The 16,171-nt window shown below is 47.5% G+C and overlaps 1 protein-coding gene and 1 pseudogene across 1 annotated transcript in view; one reads left to right on the plus strand and one right to left on the minus strand.

Moving 5' to 3' along the window:
• The window catches only part of CDH4 (cadherin 4), a 423,769-nt gene that overhangs the window by 141,921 nt on the left and 265,677 nt on the right, over window positions 1-16,171 (plus strand). The window lies entirely within an intron of this gene.
• LOC136650373 (5S ribosomal RNA) lies at window positions 6,000-6,116 on the minus strand (annotated as a pseudogene).

Consider the following 16,171-nt stretch of genomic DNA (forward strand, 5'->3'; position numbering starts at 1 on the left):
CTTCCCTTTTCTTGTGCATGGAGATTCCCTCCCCCCCCCCATTTTATTTATTCATATGCTGCAAAGATAAAGAACCAAATCTTGACTTTCCTATAGCCATGATAAAATGTCTGCTAACCTTAGTGGAGTTTTAACCACTTCTCTTGTCTGTTAGTGCTTTTTCACCCATTGCAAATGCTCAACAAATACCCCAAATTGTAAACCAGTCTTGAATTAATAATAAAACATTCTGAGCATTATTATCACATTATTAGGGTAAGACCTGTGCCAAGGTTGAGGATGGCCATACCTGAATCTCCAGATCAGGCCTGTGAGCAGAAGTGGAGCTGGAGGAGGGTGATGCGGTTTTGCAAGCTCAGCAGTGCGCAGTCCCCTTCCCCTTCATGTCGGAGTCATTCAGGGCAGTGATGGCACATTGCTGTCACTGCCCCGAATGGCTCCAATGCCGAAGGGGAGGAGCTGCTTACACGGCGCATTGCAGAGCGTGCCATACTTACTACACCTCCTAGTTCTGCTTCTTCCTGTGAGTTGGCTAGATGTAAAGTAAGAAGGGGAGACTGCTCTGTTGCCTAGGCAGAAGGCCAGACTTCTGGTTTTTATAGTAAGCTTAGTTAATCCAGAATCCAGTTAATGAGAATGGTTGATGCCGGATCCCAAAGGATCTCCTCTATGGAGAACTCGTGCAAGGAAAGCGCCCTACATGTAGACCACAGCTGCGATACAAGGACATCTGCAAGAGGGATCTGAAGGCCTTAGGAGTGGACCTCAACAAGTGGGAAACCCTGGCCTCTGAGCGGCCCGCTTGGAGGCAGGCTGTGCAGCATGCCCTTTCCCAGTTTGAAGAGACACTTTGCCAGCAGTCTGAGGCAAAGAGGCAAAGGTCCATAGCCAGGGAGACAGACCAGGGACAGACTGCACTTGCTCCCAGTGTGGAAGGGATTGTCACTCCTGAATTGGCCTTTTCAGCCACACTAGACGCTGTTCCAGAACCACCTTTCAGAGCGCGATACCATAGTCTTTCGAGACTGAAGGTTGCCAACAATAATAGTTAATCCAGTGACTTTAAACTGCCCGCCAGCTGCTGGAGCTTATATTTTACACTCCTATTCATTTTCTAAGCTGGCACCAGGTTACTGGAGGCTCTGCGTCAAATCAGTGCACCTGTCCTCCAAGGAGCCCCCTATCCACGCCTTAAAGCACATTGGGTAGAACCACCATCACCAGTACAGAAGGTTCAGGATCGTCATATGGAGCCTTTGATGGTTATGGACCCTTTGCCAGCGCCCCTTGGTGACTTCAGTGCCTTAATAGTACTTATCCTCCAGTGGTCTTTACTCACCAGAGAGATTCCTGTTTTTTGTGGCATTCTGTCCCTGAAAAATAAGTACTTCTCAAAACTCCTGATTCTTCTTGCTACCTGATCAGACCAGAGGACTATGGGGCTGGTAATAGTTATTTCTTACTATTTGCACTCATAAGATGGTGCAAAAGCTGCAGTAGGGCTGATTGGCTTTGTTTTGTTTTCAGTGCTCTTTGACATGAAAAGGAACAAGGGAGCAGGTGCAACTGTACGCATCAAACATGGGAAGGCATGGAACTAGCAGCTTCCACTTCCTGTTCTGCTTCTTGGTAGCCAGCATCATCTTAGCTGAGGCATTGCCTCCCGGGGGGGGGGAGAGAGAGAGAGAACCTCTCTTCTAAGATGGAACTTGCCACATAAATTTCTCGGCAATGTTATTACAAATTGTACATAAAATCTGCTGTTCAGAGGGGGGCATGAGCACCAACTTAACTCCAGAGCCCAAGTCAACAAAGCAGGTAGACCTGGGCTCCCAGTTGAACTTTGGCCTCTGGGGCTGAGGTTTGTTGAGTGGATAGACCTTGGCTCCTGCTCAGACTTGGAGCCCAGATCTACCTGCAGATTAGACCTGAACTCCCATTCTGACAATCCTCTGGAATCACTTCTTCCAGGCGGGTTAATCTAGACTACCAGCCATGCTTGGGCTGCGCACACACAAGGGGCTGGGGCCCGGGCATACCCACAAAGAGGAGTGATAAGTTTGCAAGACCTTGGGCCAGCCAGAGTGTTGGACGGGTGCAATCTCACTGCTGGCGCCCCCCCAGTCGATCTTTCTCTGGTGCCCAACTTTGCCTCCATCCCGGTGGGCGTCCTTCCTGTTGGCATGACAGTTTAGGGGGACCATGCACCCATGATCCCCCCTTGGATCTGCCCCTGAGTTATTCAGAAGTACTTGTTTAGTTATTATTATTATTATTATTATTATTATTATTATTATTATTATTATTATTATTATTAATTTATACCTCGCCTTTTTGCCCAACGGGCACACAAGGGGGCTTACAATTTAAAAGTACAACATGAAAAACAATCATTAAAAACAATTTACAATAATTAAAAAATCTAAAAACAAACAAACCCCGTGGATTTTCATATAAAAAGCAAGAAGCAAGAACGCCAGCCAGCCTGTCAACAATTAAAAGCTTTTTGAAATAAAAAGGTCTTCAGTCCACGCCGAAACATTAGCAATGAGGGAGCAGTTCTCAGTTCTAAGGGGAGGGTATTCCACAGTTCAGGGGCCACCACCGAGAAGGCCCTCTTCCTGGCCGCTGCCCCTCTCACATCACTTAGTGGCGGCACAGTCAAAAGGGCCCCCCCAGATGATCTAAGAGCACGGGCAGGATTGTAGGGAAGGAGGCGGTCTCTCAAATACCCCGGACCCGAGCGTGTATAAATAGTTGATTTATACACTGCTTAGAAAACTTTTGTTGTAGAGCAGCTTATAAATTCTCCCTCTCTCCCTCTCTCTCTCCCTCTCTCTCTCTCCCTCTCTCTCTTTCTCTCTCTCTCTCTCTCTCTCTGTGTGTGTGTGTGTATGAGAGAGAGAGAGAGAAACTGTAATACTTTATTGGAGGGTTCATAAAACAAAAGTTGAATTATTTTTTCAACTGCATAATGCATAAAACTGCATTATTAAATCTGTTGATGAAGACTCAGAGAGCCCCCAATAGTGGCAAAATGTTGCTCTTGCTCTTTTATCATTCTTTCAGTAGCTGCAAGCATTCACTTGTGCTGATGGCAAGTGCCGGAAACTGGTGCGTGAATCAAAAGAAAAACAGAAGAGGAAGAGAGAGGAAATGCAAAGAGCCATTTTCAATGTGTTGTGCTCCAGCCCGAGATCTTCCACTTCACAGAGAAATTATTTAAGTTTCCTGCAGCTTTCCAGATTATGACAAGCTGAACAACTTGTTCTGGCTTGGTACTCAAGCACCATATGGTACTACTTCAGCAATTTGATGTGATATGATGAAGGAGGCGGGCAGGAGGAGGGAAATGGTTTTGTTACTCCATAACATGCTGGCCTTCTGCAGTAGCTATTTAAAAAAGAATGAATTCCATTTAGAAGAGAAGGGAAGCGCAAAACCCAGAAGGGGCAAAGCTTGAAACCTAAGGAAGGTTTCAATCGTTTTAAATACCTTAAGTCAGGGACTGTAATGAAGGGGACATCGCTCAGTGGTTCTGCACATGCTTCAAATGCAGAAAGTCCCAGCAGGTTCAATCACTGCTATCCTTAGGTAAAAGCATCAGCTGGCAGATAATGAGAAAGCGCTTGACCCAAAACCTTGGGGAAGGGTCAGTACTGACCATAATGAGTTGGATGATCTGAGTTGGTAGAAAACAGTTTCATGTGGTCATGCTGAAGTCAATAGGCCTCAAAGAGTAGGCTTCAAAAACATTGGTTCTATGGGCATAAGTTAAGGTAGATAGAACATGATGGAGCAAGGAAAAGAGTCTGGAAGGCCAAATGTGGAGCCAAGTTTTAATCTTAAGGACAAAGGGATGAGCCAAGCAAGAAACTTTAGGGGCAGGGCAGAATATGGTGAGTTGTTAATTGCAGAACCTACCAGAATCCAGGCTTCACTCATTTTTCATAGCCTGATACTGATTATGATAAAGCACGGTTTTATGGGTAGACCAGTATAACACTGGCTGGAGGGTGACTCTAACAGATACAGAAGCAGCCCTACCACGGGGTGGCAAAGTGAGATGGCTGCCTCAGTGCTTTTGTGCAGCTCCATTGCGGCAGAGAACATGCTAGTGCAGGGGTGCCCAAACCCCAACCCTGGGGCCATTTGCGGCCCTCAGGGACCCCCAATCTGGCCCACAGGGAATCCCCAGTCTCCAATGAGCCTATGGCCCTCTGGAGACTTGCTGGAGCCTGCACTGGTCTGACGCAACTGCTCTCAGTGTGAGGGTGACTGTTTGACCTCTCGCATGAGCTGCAGGCCGAGGGCTTTTACCTCTGCTTGCTGTTTCACATCTGTAATGCAGTAGTGGCAGCAAAGGAAAGGATGGCCTTGCTTTGTGCAAGGCCTTGAGCTATTGCAAGACCTTCATTCATTCATAAAAGTTTCACCTCTAATATATTCATTTATATAAATTTATTCAAATTTCAAGTGTCAATTTTTTCCCAGCCTCCAACACAGTGTCAGAGAAATGATGTGGCCCTCCTGCCAAAAAGTTTGGACACCCCTGTGCTAGTGGATTATGTCCCATGTTCATGAATGGGAGGTACAAAAATGTCTTGCATAGGCTGAGAACTATCACTATTTATTTAAAATATCTCTCAGCTACCTTTCAACCAATGCTTCTGAGACAACTAACAGGAGTCATAAAACAATGTAAACAGAGATAATTATCCAATAGATAACACAGCAGCACTAAAAGCAAGCACAACAAAGGGCGCAATCCTAACCAACTTTCCAGCACTGACATAGCTGTGCCAATGTGCTGCATACTGCAGTGGGGAGGCAGTCAAGGAGACCTCCTCATGGTAAGGTTATGTGTGTTACCTTGCCTTGGGTCTGCATTGCGGCTAAGTCAGTGCTGGAAAGTTGGTTAGGATTGCGCCCAAAGTAAAATATTCCACTTAAAGCCTGGAAGAATCAGCCTAGTGCCAAAAAGACAACACGGTCTGTGCCATCCAAGTGTTTCTTGAGAGAGCATCCTACAACTAGGAAGTGCCACCCTTGAGAAGACTCTGTCTCTGATGATCACCCATCTCGTCTATAAAACTGGGAACAAGACCTTTAACTCAATCTTGGATAAACAGCCAGGTTCATATGGGAGAGGGAGGCCATTTTCTGTGCTTTTTGACTTCTTATAGATGCTTATAAAATTAACCCTTGCTAATCACCAGTTTAGAGGATTAGGCAAATTTCAGGAAAGACAGGAATATTGATGAATATTAGCCATGTCAAGTCAAATGGTGCTTCCATTATTAAGGGCAAGGGATTGCTGGTGACAAGGATGCTGGAGACAAGGAACAGCACTTGGCTGTTGTGATATCCAGCATGCTTCTGCAGGGAAAGCATGATGGGCTTTATCACTGAGTCTACAGCCCTTCTCTGAAGGTGAGCTGTGAGAAGGAGCTCATACGCCACTAGGTAGGAAGGGTCAGGAGATGCAGTGGATGCCTCTTCATGTGCAGCATGGGATGGGTGGAGTGCAAATGTCCCCTGCTGATCTCTGGTTTGCAAGGTGGCAAGCTGTAGGAAGTGCTCTGAAATAATTTGCACCACAGCATAAGGCAGCCAGAACTCTGCCAGTGGTCACATAATTTAAGTGAGTGTATATATGCATCCTGCTAATGTGTGCCATGATTTCCCAGGAAAGTTGTATAACGTCCTATATCTCTTACATAATTAATCAGACTTTAATAAAGCTTTGCATTCCTGTGGTGCCTTCCACACAGGAGCCCATGGTGCTTTGCAAAGATTAATTAAGCCTAACTGTGCCATCTCAGAGATCCTCAAGGGAATGTTAAGAGGGCTGGGATGAGCTTTTTGCTTCCCCCCCCATGTATTATTAATGATGTTTACTTATACTTTTATCACACTTACGATTTTGTGGGATCCTTCAGAGTTCGACGAAGGTTATTAGTGGTTGGCAACCCTCAGTCTTGAAAGACTATGGTATAAGCCTACAGCACCCGGTATTCCCAGGCGGTCTCCCATCCAAGTACTAACCAGGCCTGACCCTGCTTAGCTTCCAAGATCAGACGAGATTGGGCATGTGCAGGGTAACAGTTGCTGTCAAGGTTATTAGTCCTCTTCAGCAAAAGATGGTAAGCCAGACCTCAAGAGTTCTTCAATGATAATCTCGAGGCCATATCATAAAACTGGGTGGTTGAGACTGGAGCTTGAGTGGGGCTTGAATGCAGCAAGCAGATGAAGGCTACATTCTCTTTCTGCGTATTAAAGACCTGCTAATTGTTTGACCTTCATTACCAAAATCAGGGGATAATTTGCATGCAGCTACTCATGTATACCTATGCTTGATTCATATAGCACTGCTGTTTCTCTGCATGTTCAGTTATCCAGATATTATGGCTGCCTCTCATGCCATTTGAAGAAAGGTGGATGTTACTGCCTGTTGAGAACAGCCTTGTGCAAGTAAAGCTTCTTTGTTTTTGAAAAGACTGCTCCCTAATTAAACTGACTCATGGATTCTCATCTGAAAAGTTTCAGTTTGAATTTTGCAGGGCTGGGAAGGCACAGAAAAGGGGCCAAAGCCCGGTGGGAACATCCTTGTTTTCCCCACAAGCCCACCAGAACAATGCTATGTCATGACACTGTGACAGTCTAGAGCAGGGGTGGCCAATCTGTAGCATACCACGTGCTACTTTTTATATACAGAACCTTGAACGTGTCACTCCAACTTATTTTGGCCCTCTCCGTACCTGCCCAAGTGGTTTCGCCAGCCCACATGATCTGCCCAGCCTCTGCTCAGCTGTGTTCACCCCACTTCAGGCCTTGTCACTCCCTTTCAGGGCTTTGTGCTGGGAGCAGCGCCATGCTCTTGCAGCCATGGAACCCTGGGTTGGCCGGCGTGGCTGTGACAAGCTACTTTGCATGTGCCATTTAAGAAGTGTCCGTATGCCACTAGTGGCACATGTGCTACAGGTTGGCCACCCCTGTTCTAGAGACTGGGGGGAGGGAAGGGCCAAGTGTACAGCCAGGAAGCCCAATCCTAACTAGGATTAGGCTGCCCATTACAAGAATGGAATACAGTTCTGGTGTTGTAAATGTCCATATGGTGGTGCATTCTGCACAACACAAATAACCATTTTGGGGGCGCTGCTGCAAATATCAGGTCTGCTGGAGGCCTGCTGCCACTGCTAGCTACTTCTGGCAGCCAAGGGTAAGGAAAAGCTGGGGGTAGGCAGAACGGGGTGGGGAAGCGGAGAAATGGGGGTGTGTCTGAATAGGGAGAAGGTAGGCGGGAGGTGAAACAAGACAGAGGGGGTGGCCATCAGTGGCACTGGATCCTCACCCCCTTCCCTCTTCCGTACTCTCCTTGGACTTGCACCAGCAAAAGAGCTGCTGCAGTTCCAAGGGGGCTCCAGGGTAAGAAAGCAAAAGTTCCCTTACCTGCCCCCATGTCACTGCCCCCCCCAATGATTACAGCACATGCTCCACTGCTGCAGCTGCATCGGCAGGGAGGGATTTAGTTAGGATTGGGCCCTTCAAGGATGATTTATGTGAGGTCAATTTCAATGCACTTATGGAGGAAAACAAATGAACGTATTTCTTACCATTCATTCAAATTCAAAGACAAGATTGATACACGTTGAAGTTATATCCAGTTTGATTGACATTCCTCTTGAAAGGACTTCCCCCCAAGATACCGTTGCTTCAAGCAAACCTAAATGCTGTCTGTACAATGTTGTCTGATATGCTGGCTACGGAATGCTGCCCTTGGCCTGGCTGGAGGTTTCACTTGCAATCGCTTGCAATCTGTCCGCGTTTAACTTTCAGTCTGGAACGGCAATTTGAAGATTGCAATGAGTAAAGCGGGGCCCTGCCTCGGTTCTGATTGATTTCCATCCGCTGTTTTCATTGCTATACTCCGAGGATTCCTCCTCTGTTGTTGTTTCTCCCTCCTAATATATTCCCAGTTGGAATTTAGCCTGTGCAAGAACTCTGCGTTGATGTGGTGTATTCCTAACAGTTGCCGTTCCCTTTTATGCGGCGCCCTTGCGCAGCGAGAAAATGTTAACCTTTTCTTAATGATTAACATTTCCATTCCTGCTGTTCATTAATCTATACTGGGCAAGGGGAGCCGTGTGCTACCCCGGGAGTGTGCTCTTTTTAGCTATTATGACTGGCTCTGTGGAATTCCCTGCCCACTGAGATTTTCGTCCTGGCCGCTACCGTTTCTCCTTTGAAGCCTGAACTTAAAACTGATTTATTTATTTTGTAACAGATAGGTTGGCTGGTTGTCCTAGTGAGTTACTTCCTTTTGTTAAGCTCTTTGAAGCACTCGGCACGCTAAAACGTTCTATAAATCCAAGGCACTGATACTGTTCTGGAGACGCAAACAGCACAACGCAAATTCATTGCACAAAACCGAACTGAAATATAGTTGTCAGCGGCTAGGGGGAAACATAGAAAGCTGGGACCTGATTTTTCAAAATCAAATGACATGTTGAGGAGATAATCCGTATTTCAAAACTATGTGACCAAACGCAGTGGCGTCACTAGGATTGGTGTCACCCAGTGAAGAGCAGCCTGTTTCAGCCCTGGCCCTGCCCCACTGTGTGATGCTGCTGCCTCGGTGTTCTGATCGAAGGAGCACAAGGAAGGAGGAGCAAGAGGGTGGCAGGGCAACATGGCAGTCACCCCTTCCTCCTCTTTTCTTGCCACCACCTTCCTCTCTTGCCGCCTCCTCTTAATCTTTCTAAGTTATCCCCCTTGGAATATAAAGACTAAGAGGCTGCGGCCACCATCTGGGCACCATCTTGCCCAGGCCTCATAACACCCCCTGGATGCAACTAGAAGAAGCTTCTAGTTGCATCTGGGAGGTCCTCAGTGGGTCTTCAGACATGGGTTTGGAACCAGACATGGGTGGGTCAAATCCTCAGGTTCCAAATCAGTAAATAAAGAGAACCCATGTTGGCAGCCTTCAGTCTCGAAAGACTCTGGTATCGTGCTCTGAATGGTGGTTATGGAACAGCGTCTAGTGTGGCTGAAAAGGCCGATTCGGGAGTGACAATCCCTTCCACACTGGAAGCATGTGCAGTCTGTCCCTGGTCTGTCTCCCTGGCTATGGGCCTTCCTTCTTTGCCTTTTTGCCTTAGACTGTTGGACAAGTGTCTCTTCAAACTGGGAAAGGCCATGCTGCACAGCCTGCCTCCAAGCAGGCCGCTCAGAGGCCAGGGTTTCCCACCTGTTGAGGTCCACTCCTAAGGCCTTCAGATCCCTCTTGCAGATGTCCTTGTATCGCAGCTGTGGTCTACCTGTAGAGCGCTTTCCTTGCACGAGTTCTCCATAGAGGAGATCCTTTGGGATCCGGCCATCATCCATTATCACGACATGACCGAGCCAACGCAGGCGTCTCTGTTTCAGCAGTGAATACATGCTAGGGATTCCAGCACGATCCAGGACTGTGTTGTTTGGAACTTTGTCCTGCCAGGTGATGCTGAGGATGCGTCAGAGGCAGCACATGTGGAAAGCGCTCAGTTTCCTCTCCTGTTGTGAGCGAAAAGCCCATGACTCGCTGCAGTACAGAAGTATACTCAGGACGCAAGCTCTGTAGACCTGGATCTTAGTATGTTCCATCAGCTTCTTGTTGGACCAAACTCTCTTTGAGAGAGAGAGAAAGAGAACCCACTGTACATATATATGGGGGCACCATAATTTTTTTCAGTGCTTAGGGTCTCTAAAGGTCTTAATCCTGCCCTGTTCATACCCCATGCTTCTAGACATCTGCCCAGATTTGCAGGTTAATTATTTTCAACTTTTCCAAAATTATGAACACAAAATTAAGATTTCAGCTTAATATTGAGGTAGATTTTCTAGATGGAATAGACTTATTCAGCATCTCCAGTCTGACAGGTCCAACTGGAGACAAGGATCCTTTTATTCTCCACAGCTGAAGATTTGTTTGGATTCTTAAGCAAATGTCTTGCAGTTCCCATGCACCAGAATGCAGGAAACTATAATGGAATCAAAGAGCACCATTTAATTTCCTTCTTGAGTTATCTGAAGGCAGCAGCAGCATCGTAGAATAGCTTTTCTTCGTTTGCAGCTTTGCTACATCTTGAATATGTAGCCTTGCTTGGATTGCAGAAGGTTCCATGGAGATAGTGGGGTTGGCAGGCCTTCTTTGTATGGCAACACACTGCATGACCTTTAACTCTTTGGATTCATTCCTTATTATAGGAGGGGGAGAACAAGGAGCATACAGAAAGATTATTAATTATTATTATTAACAGTATTTATATACCGCTTTCCAACTAAAAGTTCACAAAGTGGTTTACAGAGAAAAATCAAATAACTAAATGGCTCCCTGTCCCAAAAGGGCTCACAATCTAAAAAGATGCAAATGAATACCAGCAGACAGCCACTAGAACAGACAGTGCTGGGGTGAGGTGGGCCAGTTACTCTCCCCCTGCTAAAAAAAGGAGCACCCACTTGAAAAAGTGCCTCTTACCCAATTACCAGGGGTCTAAAGATTTGCATTATCTATCAACTGTATAAAGAGTTGATTTCATTTTTCCTCTTAAATGCTGGTGGAAAAGACCCCAGATGTGTGTGTGTCTGTGTGTATACATATATCTCCAACGCACCCCTCTACTTTAGCTAGCTGTGTCCTCCCATCCATCCATCTTTCACACACTGAAGCCACTTGACTGAGCTCCCCTATGGGTTCTCAACATATAAGTGTCATGACCCCCTGGAAGGCTGCAAACAGATTGATCAGGATGTGCAAGAAAAAGAAAAGACCCATGCCTGATTGGATTTAAAGTGACAGGATTCATCATCATTCATTTTAATCCTTAAGGGGAAAGGGCTGATTGACACCCCATAGCCTGCCATGCATAAATTGGACTAGGATTGAGTCTGGATGAGATGCTAGTCTTTGTTCATTAGAGAATGAATCAGAGAATGCTAATTGGGGATCAGGATATTTAACTGTTTGGGGCATGGGGCATGGATACTAAGATAGGCTGAAGCTGCACTTGCTACTTCTCAGCCCAGAGATTGGATATGTACCTTTAAATCTCCTAATACAATAAACAAGGAGGTAGCCATGGCTCTTTCCATCTGTATCCCTCCACTCCCTCATCTGCTGTGGGATTCTAGGTATGCCTAAGCAGGACTGAGGATGGAACTGGTGGAAGAAGAGCAACTTCTTTCTCTCCTGCTGTATCAGGAGATTTAAAGGTATGTGCCTGAGTTTTGTGATACCTCTGATTAAACTGCTGCATGAGTTTGAAGAAGGAAAGGTAGCAAATGTTCTTTTTTTTTCCTTCAGGATTTAAGGCAGAGGTTCCCAAACTGCAGCGTCGCAACACCCCAACCAGGGAAGCCCTGTCTCTGCCCCCTTAAGGGGTGGGGCAACCACAGTTTGTGGCAAGGAGTTCCACAGATTAATCACATGCCGGATAAAGAAATACTTCCTTTTGTCTGTTCTAACTCTCCCCACCACTCAATTTCAGTGGCTGTTCCCTGGTTCTGGTGTTGTGTGAGGGGGTAAAAAGCATCCTTCTATCCACTCTATCCATCCCCTGCATAATTTTGTATGTCTCCATCATGTCCTACCCTCAGGTGCCTTTTTTCTAGACCAGGGGTCTCCAAACTTTTTGGCCAGAGGGCTGCATCAAATATCTGGCGTGGTGTGGAGGGCCAGAAAAAAAATTTAAATATAAAATTTAAATAAATAAATTAGAGATGGAACTTAGAAGAGCGAATAAATGAATGAATGGGCTCACATCATTCAACCTCTCTGGCTCTCAGAACACCCTCCAGACACAATCAGAGCATGGTTCTGGTTATGTTCAGTTGAGTGGGCCAGAGGCTTTCAGGGGACAAGAGGTTGGCCGTGGGCCGGAAAGAGGTTTGCTGCGGGCTGCATCTGGCCCCGGGGCTGGGGTTTGGAGACCCCTGTTCTAGACTGAAGAGCCCCAAATGCTCTAGCCTTTCCTCATAAGGGAGGTACCCCAACCCATTAATCTTTTGGGTCACTCTCTTCTGCACCTTTTCCATTTCCACTATATCCTTTTTGATATGATCAGAAATGGACACAGTACTCCAGATGTGACCTTCCATTGATTTGAACAATGGCATTATAATATTGGCTGTTTTATTCTCAAACCCTTTTTAATGATTTTCTTTTACTGACACCTGTTCCTTCTACAGACTAAGCACCATCCTCAAAACAGTCCTGCCTAAGGCAGCTGCCTGGGGGTCCCCCAGCTGTAACACCAGACCTACTCTCACAAGTTTTACTTAGCAGACTTCTAAAGTCTTCAGTCCCAAGCACTTCAGCATATTCCACCAGGCCTGCAAGAGCCTGCAAGAGCCCAGAGTCATATATAGAAATAGACACATCTCATAGTCACACATTCATCTTCACAACAGCCATGCAAGCTGAAGTCAGAAGGCAGGAATGTAGGAAGGTGAGAGATTTCAAAGTGTCCCCAGGGCATTTTTGTTCTGTTGTACAGCAAATGTCTCCTGTTGCTGCCGCCTTTTTTTCTGTGCTGTAACAATGAGCAAACTTCACCGTTTATTCAGTGGAAGGAGAGGCTGTAGAATGTCACCGTGCTCTTTCTCAGCATCTTCCCTAGTTGATTTGAATATCTTCTCTGAATGCTGCCTGGTCAGAAAGTCTCACGCATTTTGTGAGTCATCAAAGCTAGCAGTGGGGGAATAGGAGAATTCGCACCCGTGCAGCTTCTCCACAGTGTGCATTTTCCTTGCACCTGGGTAATAATGCAACTGTATTTAAAGTATTTTAGCCCACTATTTAAACCCATACAGGTTCATTCCAAATTACAACATTGGTGACCCTCTCAGTGGACACGGTTTTGGTTATGGGATTCACTCCCCATAGCAGCTCATCTTGCCCTTTCTCTGTTAATTGACATCAAGTGGGCATATGGAATCTAGTGACATATTTGCTGCCTAACTTCCGGTTGCTTCTGTTCAAGGTTTGTTGTTAATTAAAAAAAAAACTGTTATGTTTTTGATGACATTAAGGGCGCAATCCTAATCCCTCATGTCAGTTCTTTCTAGCCCTGGCATAGCGGTGCCAATGGGACGTGTGCTGCATCTTGCATTTGGGTGTCACTCACAGAGGCCTCCTCAAAGTAAGAGAAAGTTTGTTCCCTTACCTCAGGGCTGCATTGCCCTTAAGTCAGTGCTGGAAAGTACTGACATAAGGGGTTAGGATTGCGCCCTCAGTTGTAAACTCAAAGACCACAGAAACAAAACTGTCTTAACTCAGCGTCTAAAAGGTAATAGAGAAGGGTCAAGATTAGTCTCCCTGGGGAGCAAGCTCCATGTCCTTAGTGCATGGACTCCAACTGCCTTTCCTCTTCCTCCTCCCCACGTCTTCAGCCTTTGGCGGGAGCTGAAGGGCAAGAGCCAAAGTGATCTTCGCCAGTGGATCAAGACAGTGGATCAGGAGGCTGTATGACTCTTTGTTATGGCTCTTGTAGCTGAGCGGCTCATCATCTTTGGATCCCTGATCACCAGCACTATACCCTCCCTTCAGAGGCATTCCTGGGGGTCCCCATGCCCAGGACAACCCCCAGTATTCCACCCCCCACACCCCATTTCACCCCCCCCTTCTCCGCCGTCCCCGCACACCTGACCCGGAAGTAATTACTTCCACTCAGCTGCCTCCTCCGTTCCCCCTTTGAAAACAAGGAGGAATGGAGGAGGTAGCCGAGGCCCCCATGGAGCCTTCCGCGCCGCGGGGGTCCCCATGGCAGCACTATGGGGCTGCTTCCAGCAACTCCAGACCACTGCAGTGGAGACCTCCGCACAGCTTGTAAGCTGCACGGAAGGCTCCGTGCAGCCCGTGCTGCTTCACCTCTCCGCCTCTGAGGGACGCCCTCAGAGGCGGAACGGGGTGACCCGGGCCAGGAAGCATCCCCTCCACCTTTGAGGGACACCATCAGAGGCAGAGCAGGGGCAACCCGGGCCAGGAAGCTTCCCTTCCACTTCTGAGGGATGTCCTCAGTGGCGGAGCAGGGGTGACCCGGGCTGGGAAGGGGCACGCGTATCCTCCAAAGTCGGAGGAGGCATGCGCTGCTTCCACTCCGCCTCTGAGGGACATCCTCAGAGGTGGAGCAGGCGCGCCCAGGAGTGCTCCTGGGAGGCAGCGTCTCAGCGCTGACTGGCCGCCTCTCCTCCTTTATAGGAGGAGACATGGGCGCCCTAGAGTGTCAGTGCCTCTCTAGGGCGCCTGTCTCCTATCCTCCTATAAAGGAGGAGGGAAGGGGGCGGCTCAGTCAGCGCCAAGGTGCTGATGGAGAAGCAGCAAGCTGCCTCTCCACATCGCTCCTGGGCACTCCTCCTCAGGGAACAGGGGTGAGGCTCCGAGAGGCGCCTCGGAGGGTCGGTGCCCTAGGTATGCCAGTGCCTCCCCTTTTATGCAGTGCCATACTGTTCAATGATTGGACATCTGGGAGGGGTTAGGAGGCATTGTTGTCAGCATTAGAGTTTGTGTGAGACTGAATGTAGGATGGTGAGTGGGTGGTTGAGGAGCTGTCATATGACTGAGTTTTGGTTGTGATTCAGGAGTGTTAACCTTTGTTCTTGGATTAAGGAACTCAAGGAGAAGCTGGTGTCCTCTGTCTTGGTGAGAGAAGGACAGGGGAGAAGGTGGGGACCTCTGGCTCTGTGAGAGTGGGACAGGGAGCAAGAGAGTTCAGTGAGGGGGGGTTGTATGTAGTTATAATTTAATAGTGAAGTGAGAGTGACTGAATGCCGAGTGGAGTGTGTGGTCGAGGTTATGTGGTTTATGGGTCAACCCTGCCAAAGGGTAATGTGTTTGACATCACAAGGGAGTTGGGGGTGGGAGTGCAGCCACCATTAATAGAGTGAGTGGATTTATTTATTTATTTATATTTTGGGTTCCGTGTTTTATTGTGTTTTGTTTTTTTAAATGTTTTATTTTCATACATATTTATATATTTTATGTTTTAATATGATTTCTTTTGTAAGCCGCCTTAAGTGCCCTTTACTGGGACAGAAAGGCAAGATATAAATTCTATAAATAAATAGATGAATAAATAACTGAAACAATCCTGATCTGCCCAACCAACTCTCAACACTTCTGATGTTGGGGGATTGTGGAGCAGAACCTCCATGCATCACATAAGCATCAGACTTGATCTTGTTGGCCATTAACAAATGGAAACCAGGAATCAGGAAGCACAACCTGGAAGCCAATCTTGAGAACATCTGTGCCCTCCCAATTACCAGTGCATATAATTGCATCAAGATTGTAAGGGGGATTATATTACAATACACTTAAACCACTTTGTAGAGACCTAACCACTAATACAGGCAGCCCAATGGGCAGCCCAATCCTGAGCTGCCCGGGGCTCCCAGCCTCAGTGGCACCGAGAACGGCTGCCGCTGGATCCGGCATGCCCCATGCTACCGCAGAGGCGCCTCGGGAGAAGGAGACTTTCGTCCCCTTCTCCCAGGTAAGGTAAGCAGCCCCGCAATGGGGTTACTCACTTTATCGCCAACCAAAAGCTCGGCTGTAAAGTAAAGGTGCTCATGGAGGGCACCGAGCCCTCCACGAGCGCCTTGGATTCTGTGGAGCGGAGCTCCGCAGACCTCCCTCCCTCCCTTCCCCGGCATGCCTCCAGCCCGCCCCCCTCCCTGCATCACGTCTCCACGTCACACCTCCCCCCGCCCTCTTTCCACCCCCTGTCGGCCTCCACCCTCCCCAGAATGCCTCCTCCCCATCCCTGTCCCCACCCCTGCTTTGGTGGTCCGGGAGACCGCAGAGCTGTGGAAGCTGGGCAACTGCCCCGCGCTAGCCCAGCACTGGCCTGCACTGGGCTAGCATGGGCGGGAGCCCGGTGGTGTGGCAGTGTGCCGTGGCACAGAACTCAGGATTGGGCTCTGAGTGGGTTGTGATGAATACGAGTGCTTTGGTGCCCATAGGGTACTATGTATGCAAGAGCTTCTTTAATTTCAGTGTAAGTAGGAACTTTACACATGCAAAAGGTAGATAGCAAAGTGCTGATCTTGGTTTGTGATCTTTGTTAATTAGTTGGAATAACTAGGATGAGACCAAACTGAACTTCTGGATGAAAGTGCTGCTTGCGGTTTTCAA

Source organism: Tiliqua scincoides, chromosome 4, assembly GCF_035046505.1.
Source record: "Tiliqua scincoides isolate rTilSci1 chromosome 4, rTilSci1.hap2, whole genome shotgun sequence".
In the NCBI taxonomy this organism is placed as follows: Eukaryota; Metazoa; Chordata; class Lepidosauria; order Squamata; family Scincidae; genus Tiliqua; species Tiliqua scincoides.